Here is a 7768-nt window from a genome sequence, read left to right as displayed (position 1 = left end):
AGTGGCTTCATGTTTAAATTTGAAGAAGAAACAGTCACTGGGTGTGGCTGCTTTAAAAAAAAAATTAGACAAGCCTGGGGGGAAAGGCTTCATCAAAATTGCTCAAAGCATAAAGATAGAAGGGGTAGTCTGACTGGTGTGGAGGTGTGGGCAGGGAGGGAGGGTCCCTGCATTTTCCATCGGGCGCTGAGGCTTTTATTTATTAACAGAATTCATTGCACACCTCTTTGGTGCCAGGAAGTGTGCAAGCAACTGGGGATGAAAACCAGGAATCAGACTGATGAGGTTCTTCTCTTCAGGGTGCCTAACTAGAATCTGTCCTTGAGATAAAGAATGGGAACGTTCCCATGACCCCCGGAATCGAAGAGACACCCAAGGGCACATGCCATCCACACTCCTTCCTCTCCCCAAGGCTTAGAAAAATTGCAGAACCTGCCGCCTCCAACCCTGGTGGACAAGTCTCTGTTTCCCTTGCGGGAGCCCATCCTTTAGGATCTGAATATTCTGACTCCCACCTTCCCTTTGTCACGCAGAGTCCTCTCTTGTCCCTGCAGACCCAGATTGAGATCCTCTTGGTCTAGCTCCCATAAAAGACCAGTCCTCAAGGGACGCTCTCGGAAGCCTCTTTCTCAAGCTATAGGAAAGCTCCAGGTCTCCATCCTGGCTCCCAGGCTACTCCTTCAGCCCTGCAGTGGGCGAAATTCACTCCACAGGGAAGCACTGCAGTCACTTTCCACGGAGGCTCTTCTTCCAAACTTTCAGCTCTCTGTGGTCAGGGAAGTCTGACCATTTGTCATCATCAGAGAGCATGAAGCTTTCAGTAGAGGATGGTTAAAAATGTCCAGGAGCTGGGAGATGAAGTAATTTGCCCAAAGTTGCACAGCCAATAAAGCTCCACATTGACCCAGCTGGTGGCCCGTGCCTTTTGTTAGAACAGACTTAAAGCAGCTGTCCATGAACGGGAGAGAGCAGTGCTGTGGCTTGCTGCCTTTTGACCCCATCTGCAGCCAGGATGGCCAGGGCTCCTCTGCAGGAAGAGGCTGCTCCCAGTGGGGTCCAGATCCTCACCCATCCTCAGGCGGCACCATCACTGGGATCAGAAAACCATTCTGCAGGTCAGGGACAACATTCACATCATGACAATCCATGAGGCGTGGGCTGCAGGGCAGCAGCCCCTTGTCTCAGAGCAGGGTTCTGGAGGAGCCACAGTGCCCATCACCTGCCTTTTCTTTGTCCCAGAGCAGAGGAAGGAAGTGATGCATCTCAATGCAGCAGCACTTTATCCACCTGTGTGGCTGTGTTGCAGTATTTTTCACGACTGGTACAGCCACTCCAGTGAAATCTGGCAGAACAGAGTCCCCGGGAAAAGTGTGTGGGACAGCACTTGTGCTGGTGCATCCAGGTGGCCTTCCCAGAAGCAGCCCTCCCTGCGGGTTCTCCCATGCCATCTGGGTTTTGTCGTGCTGGTTGCTGGTTCCGTTTTTATCATCCCACCTTTGCTTCAGTGAGGCCTGTATTTAATCCTTCCCACCCATCAGGCTGGGTGGGAGAATACTGGCTCCGTCTTACAGAAGAGAACATCTAAGCTGCTTAATTGTAGTAAGTCTCAACATCTCAGTCTGGCTTTGCCCTGTCCCTTTGACACTGTGGAACCTACTTTAATGGTCAGGCCACACCCTACTTTATTCTCTGAGAGGAGCTTGGTCCCGGACTTTACTGGGTGAAGAATTACACCCAGTAAAGCACTGCCGACCCTTCGGTGGTTCCCACTGCCATCTAGAAAAAGCCACTGGACAGTGGGCAGACCCAGTGGAAGGAAACAGAAAGTAAAACGCACTGTAAAATGTTCACTTCGTGGGGTTCAGATGAACGTTCTATCTCCCATCCTGTGAGTTTCCATATTCAGCACTTTTTGCTTTTCAGCAGTAAAAGCATTCTCTGTGGGAGGAGAATTTAACTTTGATCTTTAGAGATGCCCTTTAAATGTGGTTATGGTCAAAAAAGTGACTGTGAACACTCAGAGTCAACAGGCAAAGGTAAATACCACAGGAGACCTGGAGCAGCACTGAGCGGGAGGCCCGTGAGGCACAGAAGGCCATGGCTCTGGATTCTGTTACAGCGCACAGTCCTGGGAGGATGCAGAGATCCTCTTCTCCGCGCTCACTTAGGCTCAGACCCTTCATTTGTAAAACGCCATTAAATAAAGTACTGTCGTCTGCAAATAATTCCAATCGCATCTTCTAGGAATTCTTTCTCTGGGTCATCCACTGCCGAGCCCCCTCCCCAGGAAGTGGAATTTTAAGTCAAAGGGGAAAGGCACTTGGGAGGGGGAATGATGTTCAACAAGACTCCTTGAAAAGTCAGCCGGGGGCCAGACGCGGTGGCTCACACCTGTAATCCCAGCACTTTGGGAGGCCGAGGTGGGTGGGTCACCTGAGGTCAGGAGTTCGAGACCAGCCTGACCAACATGGTGAAACCCCCGTCTCTACTAAAGATACAAAAATTAGGTGGGTGTGGTGGGGGGGTGTCTGTAATCCCAGCTACTTGGGAGGCTGGGGCAGGAGAATCGCTTGAACCCGGGAGGCAGAGGTTGTAGTGAGTCGAGATTGCACCATTGCACTCCAGCCTGGGCAACAAGAATGAAACTCCATCTCAAAAAAAAAAAAAAAAAAAAAGAAAGAAAGAAAGAAAAGAAAAGTCAGCCAGGCCCTCTGAGGCTCTGTGGCAGATTTGGCTGTGTGCTACGGCCTAAAATTGGAGATGGCAAAGTGGAAACGGTTTAGGGAAAGAGTAGGAGCTTTGCAGTCAAGCCAGCAGTCTGGAGACTCACTAGGTGAAGGCCGGAGGCCAGAAGCAAACCTCTTTAAGCCTCCATTTTCTTTTCAATTATATAAGGATCCTAACTCATATTTTAAGAGGTTAAATGAGGTGATAATAGTAAAAGTTCCTTGGAAACTTCATGTCAGTAAATAATACATATTCTATTTGATCGTTCTCATTTTAAAAAGTGGTCCTTGTTTGGCTTTTGTCTGTTGTTTATTTTGATTTTGTTGTTTGGAGATAATTCCACTATGTGTTTATCAGAGGACTTAGACTTTAATGCTGAGATTGATTCCCCCTCACTGTGTGAACCTAGAAAGGTTATGCTTTGTGCCTCAGTTTCCCCACCTGCTCAGTCATGGTGCTGATTCCTGCCAGCCAGTGTCGATAACCACAGTGAAAGGATACTCAGACAGTCACCTCTACAGCCTTTGAATATGGGTTTTCGGTTGCCGAGTAAAATGCTCTGAGATGTTCCGGTTACTATGGCTACATAAGAAATTACCCCGAAACCTAGTGGCATAAACCAACTATTAGGCTCGTGAGTTTTGTTATCCTTCACTGAAGGCTCGTCACTCTGAAGTCTGGAGGTTGATGTTGTTGTGGTTGGCTGTGGCCTCGGTTCCTCTCCTGTGGGCCTCTCCATACAGTTTCTCAGTTTGGGCTAATTTGAGCTTCCTCACAGTATGGTGGCCATTTCCATGAACTAGAGGCCCAAGAGAGAACAAGAAGCAGGTGGAAGTCATAATACCTTTATCACCTTGTCCCGGAAGTCATGCAAGGCCATTTCTTGAAGCAATCACAAAGTTCCATCTGGGTTCAAGGTGGGGAGAAAATAAGCTCCGCCTTTTGATGGGAAGAGAGAGGCAAAGATCCAAAATATTCTGATGGTCATTTGGAGAAAATGCGACTGTGCCCCATGCAAAGAAGTTTTCAGTTAATGCTTTTTTGGTGACTGACTAATGTTTCCTATCTTCTTCCTTATCCAACTTGCCATAAAATTTACCTCCTCTTCCCTTTTCATTCCCTGCCCTCTATGCAGTGGAAATAAGGAGCAAGAAATGGGTGCGTGTAGGGAGGAGAGAGAAGCAAAAGGGTTGGCCTTGCTCACAGCAGCCACCTACTCTTGACACTTCAGATTAGACTTGGAGTGACCCCAACCCAGGCTGATCACCCCCACTGCTGCAGAGCCTGCTGGGTTCCCAAAGCAGAGAACACAGAGGGCTTTGCACCTAAGTGTCTTGTTTACATTTCGTATTCTCTCCGACTGGCAGGAGAAGGGACTTCATGTCATTATGCAAAGAATGTAATAAAAAGCCAAAGCTAGTGTGCTCCCTGTGGTGACCCTGGGTAACGGATATGCCAGAGATTAGTGTCCCAGAGCCCTGCACCGGGAGCGGCTGAGTGGGCCCACTGAGCAGGGCAGCCACAGGGAACTTGGTCGGGTTGCTTTTGACATTCCTTTCACCGACCAACTCCAGCCAAGCCGCTCAGCCCCAGACAACTGTCCTTAGGAGATTCAGGGCAGGCCAGAAGGAAAGGAATGGGAAGGACACATGGGACATTGGTGCTTCTCAGGCCCCGTGTCTTGGGTCATTCTGTGTTAGAAATAAAACTCAGCCTACATATAAGGAAGAACAGACAGAAAGGGTCTCCCACTCATGTCCACGACTGCGTTTTTCCTCCTCTAACTCCACTGGACTCATAACTGTGAAATATTTGTTCCTTCCCACACATAGGACAATGGCAGAAATTTCTCTTATGTCTTCCCAAATGAAATGGGGAGATCCTGAAGCCACCCTCTTCCTCTTTCCTTGCCCCTCTGGAGGCTTTTCCGTCTCGGCCTTAGCTAGGCTGTTTGGAGATGCAATTGTTTGCTCATCGTTCATATCGGCCAGGCCATCGTGCGGCTATGCTCTGACCACATCCCCATCACTCAACTGATGTGCACATGAAAAGTAACATTTGACTTAATCTAAGGAAAACAAATGTTGGAAGACACATTTGTGAGTATAAAAAGAAAAGATACATATAGGTATATATATGTGACAAATTCCAAAATAAGTGAAGTTTTAAAATTCATGAATGCACAGATGTACCCACGCCATTCTTCTGATATTCACTGAGTATGTGGTGTATGAACAACAGTATAAATAGGTGCTGGCCACCTACAATTTTCATTATCTCACAACAGATGCCTCCTCTCCTCATTCACAGGGCTATTCAGGCTATACAACAGAGCCTTATCTATGCCACCTAGAGGCCTGGACTCAGAAGCCAGAAACAGGCAGAGGGCTGAGCCTGCAATGGAATGACAGCCATGGTTTTAAAGGAAGAGTGGACATGCAGATTAGTGAAATCGGCTCTGCTCTCTAGGAGCCCATGGGATTTGCATTTCAGACTCTATCATCACCAAATCTACTTACTAGAAATTTAGGCAACTAATCTTTTAAACAATCAACATGCGGAGAAGTAGGTATCGCTCTGGCTTTATCTGAACTCCCTCTTGACCCATCTCCAACCCAGTGGTTCTCACGCCATTTCTCAGCATTGACCTTCATTAAAAATTTATTTTAACTTTTTTTTTTTTTTGAGACAATGTCTTACTCTTGTTGCCCACGCTGGATGGTACGATCATGGCTCACTGCAGCCTCCACCTCCTGGGCTCAGGTGATCCTCCCACCTCAGTTTTCCAAGTAGCTAGGACCACAGGCACACTACCACACCTGTTTTCTTATTTTTTGTAGGGAAAGAGTTATGCTGTGTTACCCAGGCTGGTCTTGAATGCCTGAGCTCAAGCACTCCACCTGCTTTAGCCTCCCAAAGTGCTGAGATTATGGGCATGAGCCACTGTGCCCAGCTTTTTAAACAATTTTTCTCTTTTTTTTCTTTTGAGACTGAGTCTCACTATATTGCCCAAGCCAGAGTGCAGTGCCGCTATCTCGGCTGACTGCAACCTCCGCCTCCTGGGTTCAATCAATTCTCCTGCCTCTGCCTCCTGAGTAGCTGGGATTACAGGCACCCACCACCACGCCTGGCTAAGTTTTGTATTTTTAGTAGAAACAGGGTTTCACCATGTTGGCCAGGCTGGTCTCGAACTCCTGACCTCAGATGATCTTCCCACCTCAGCCTTCCAAAGTGCTGGGATTACAGGCGTGAGCCACCGTGCCTGGCCACATTTTTAAGTATTTACTTTGCTCCAAGAAGTTTAGGTGCTTGATTTAGGTACTTTACTCATATTTTCTCATTTTATCTTTATCCAGAATTGCCAGGTTAGGTACTGATATTATCTCCAACCTACAGATGAGGAAATGAAGTTCATAGAAGTTGTACTAGATGCAGAATGAGCAGCAGATGAAGCTTGTATAGAAACGCAAATCTCTCTGACTCGAGATTGTGCTCTAAGTTACAATAAACACTGCAGTTACCCTCAAAGAGCTTATGGTCTAATTGAGAGGACAGAAAATTCATAAGAAAGAACCTGTAAAGAGCTGTGGTTATGTGCTTAGGCTGTAGACCTGAATTTGGATCCCACATCACACTCATTTTTTGTGCGACTGAGCAAGTTATTTCACTTTTCTGAATATCCATTTTCTCGTCTGAAAAAATTAGAGTACATCCCTCATAGAATTGCCGGGAGGATTAAATTAGGTTACTCATGTAAACAGTGTTTTATACTTAATAAGTGCTGTGATTATTACTACTTGTATCTGTTGCCTGTAATGACGACAGAGGGTGTATTATGTACTAAAGGCACCTTGCCCAAACTGGAGGAGAAAAAGCGTCCTACCGAGACAAGTGCATTGTCGGTAGCATGCCCCTGCTGGATCCAGGACCAGGAGGAGGTCGTGGAAAGGAAGCATTTCTATCCGCAAATGTGAGTGATCTGCTATAGCTCAGATGCCACCCCAAGCAGCTCACCTTGCCAGAGGTCTCTGGTAAAGGGGCATCATTGGGTACAAATGTGCTGGGACACTTCCCTACCTGGAGCAAGGGACCCTGTGCTACCCTCTGGATCTAGGATTCAGTGGCTGAGAGGTCAGAGCCTCCGGACCCACAGACCTAGCCTTTCCAGCATTCTGCAAAGGAAAGTGCTTCTCAGAAGCCAATGACTAACCCAGCCTGGGGGTTCCTTTTATGGTGACAATTGTTGGGTCAAGAAGGAACCCCAGAACGGAGCCCCACACAGGGCTAGGAGCCCATGCCTCCTGTCGTTCTCACTTGGAAGTCAATTTTACATGGCATGGTCTAAAGCCCCATGGAGCCCACAAGTCTTTTAAATAATAACTAACTTCTCTTCCCTTGAATAAAATCATCAGCAACAATAGGAGAAGCAAAGTCATTAGAAACGGAAGGAATGTAGTCCCTCTGAGGATGGCTGGTGAATTTGCATGCTGGTGTTCTTTCTACATCCAGCCTATCACCTCAGTTAAATACTTATTGATGATTTATCGGTGGAAAGTTCTTGAACGCTAGCAACATGCTCATTTCCTTGTAAGCTTTAAGTATAAGGAAGAGTTTTAAGTTTAAAAAGTTTTAAGAGTTTAAGTAAAGAGCTTTATAAGACACACATGAAATAGCAACAGCTCCTCATGTATAACAAGCTGCAAATAAGTGAAATTTCTCCAACTCAGCAGCTCCTCGCCTGCAGACAGCAGCACCCACATCAAGTTGCCCAGACTCATTCCTCTTGTTTGCCTTCTCCGTCCCTACTCTGGTCTTCCTAAAGCAGTTTGGAGAAGGCTCCCTACTGCCAGTGGCATCATAAAAATGACAGTGTACTTGGCAAGGGCATGATCTTGGGGTGCTCCTAAAGCTATTGAACTGCAAAAGGGGGTGCCATTTATTTGCAGAAGCAGCAAGAATGTTCTCCTCCCCAACTCTGCTTTTTCACTTGGGTCTCATATCAGCTTGTTTGGGGCCTTATCTCCCCAAATCTTTTATTCTG

General features: G+C 47.0%; 1 protein-coding gene across 2 annotated transcripts in view; it reads left to right on the top strand.

The window, feature by feature from the left end:
• The window catches only part of FLI1 (Fli-1 proto-oncogene, ETS transcription factor), a 118231-nt gene that overhangs the window by 52825 nt on the left and 57638 nt on the right, over positions 1–7768 (top strand). The window lies entirely within an intron of this gene.

The sequence above is a fragment of the Papio anubis genome, chromosome 12 (genome assembly GCF_008728515.1).
Source record: "Papio anubis isolate 15944 chromosome 12, Panubis1.0, whole genome shotgun sequence".
Classification (NCBI taxonomy): Eukaryota; Metazoa; Chordata; class Mammalia; order Primates; family Cercopithecidae; genus Papio; species Papio anubis.
Note: the sequence above shows the minus strand (reverse complement) of the source record. Positions and strands in the feature narration are given on the sequence as shown.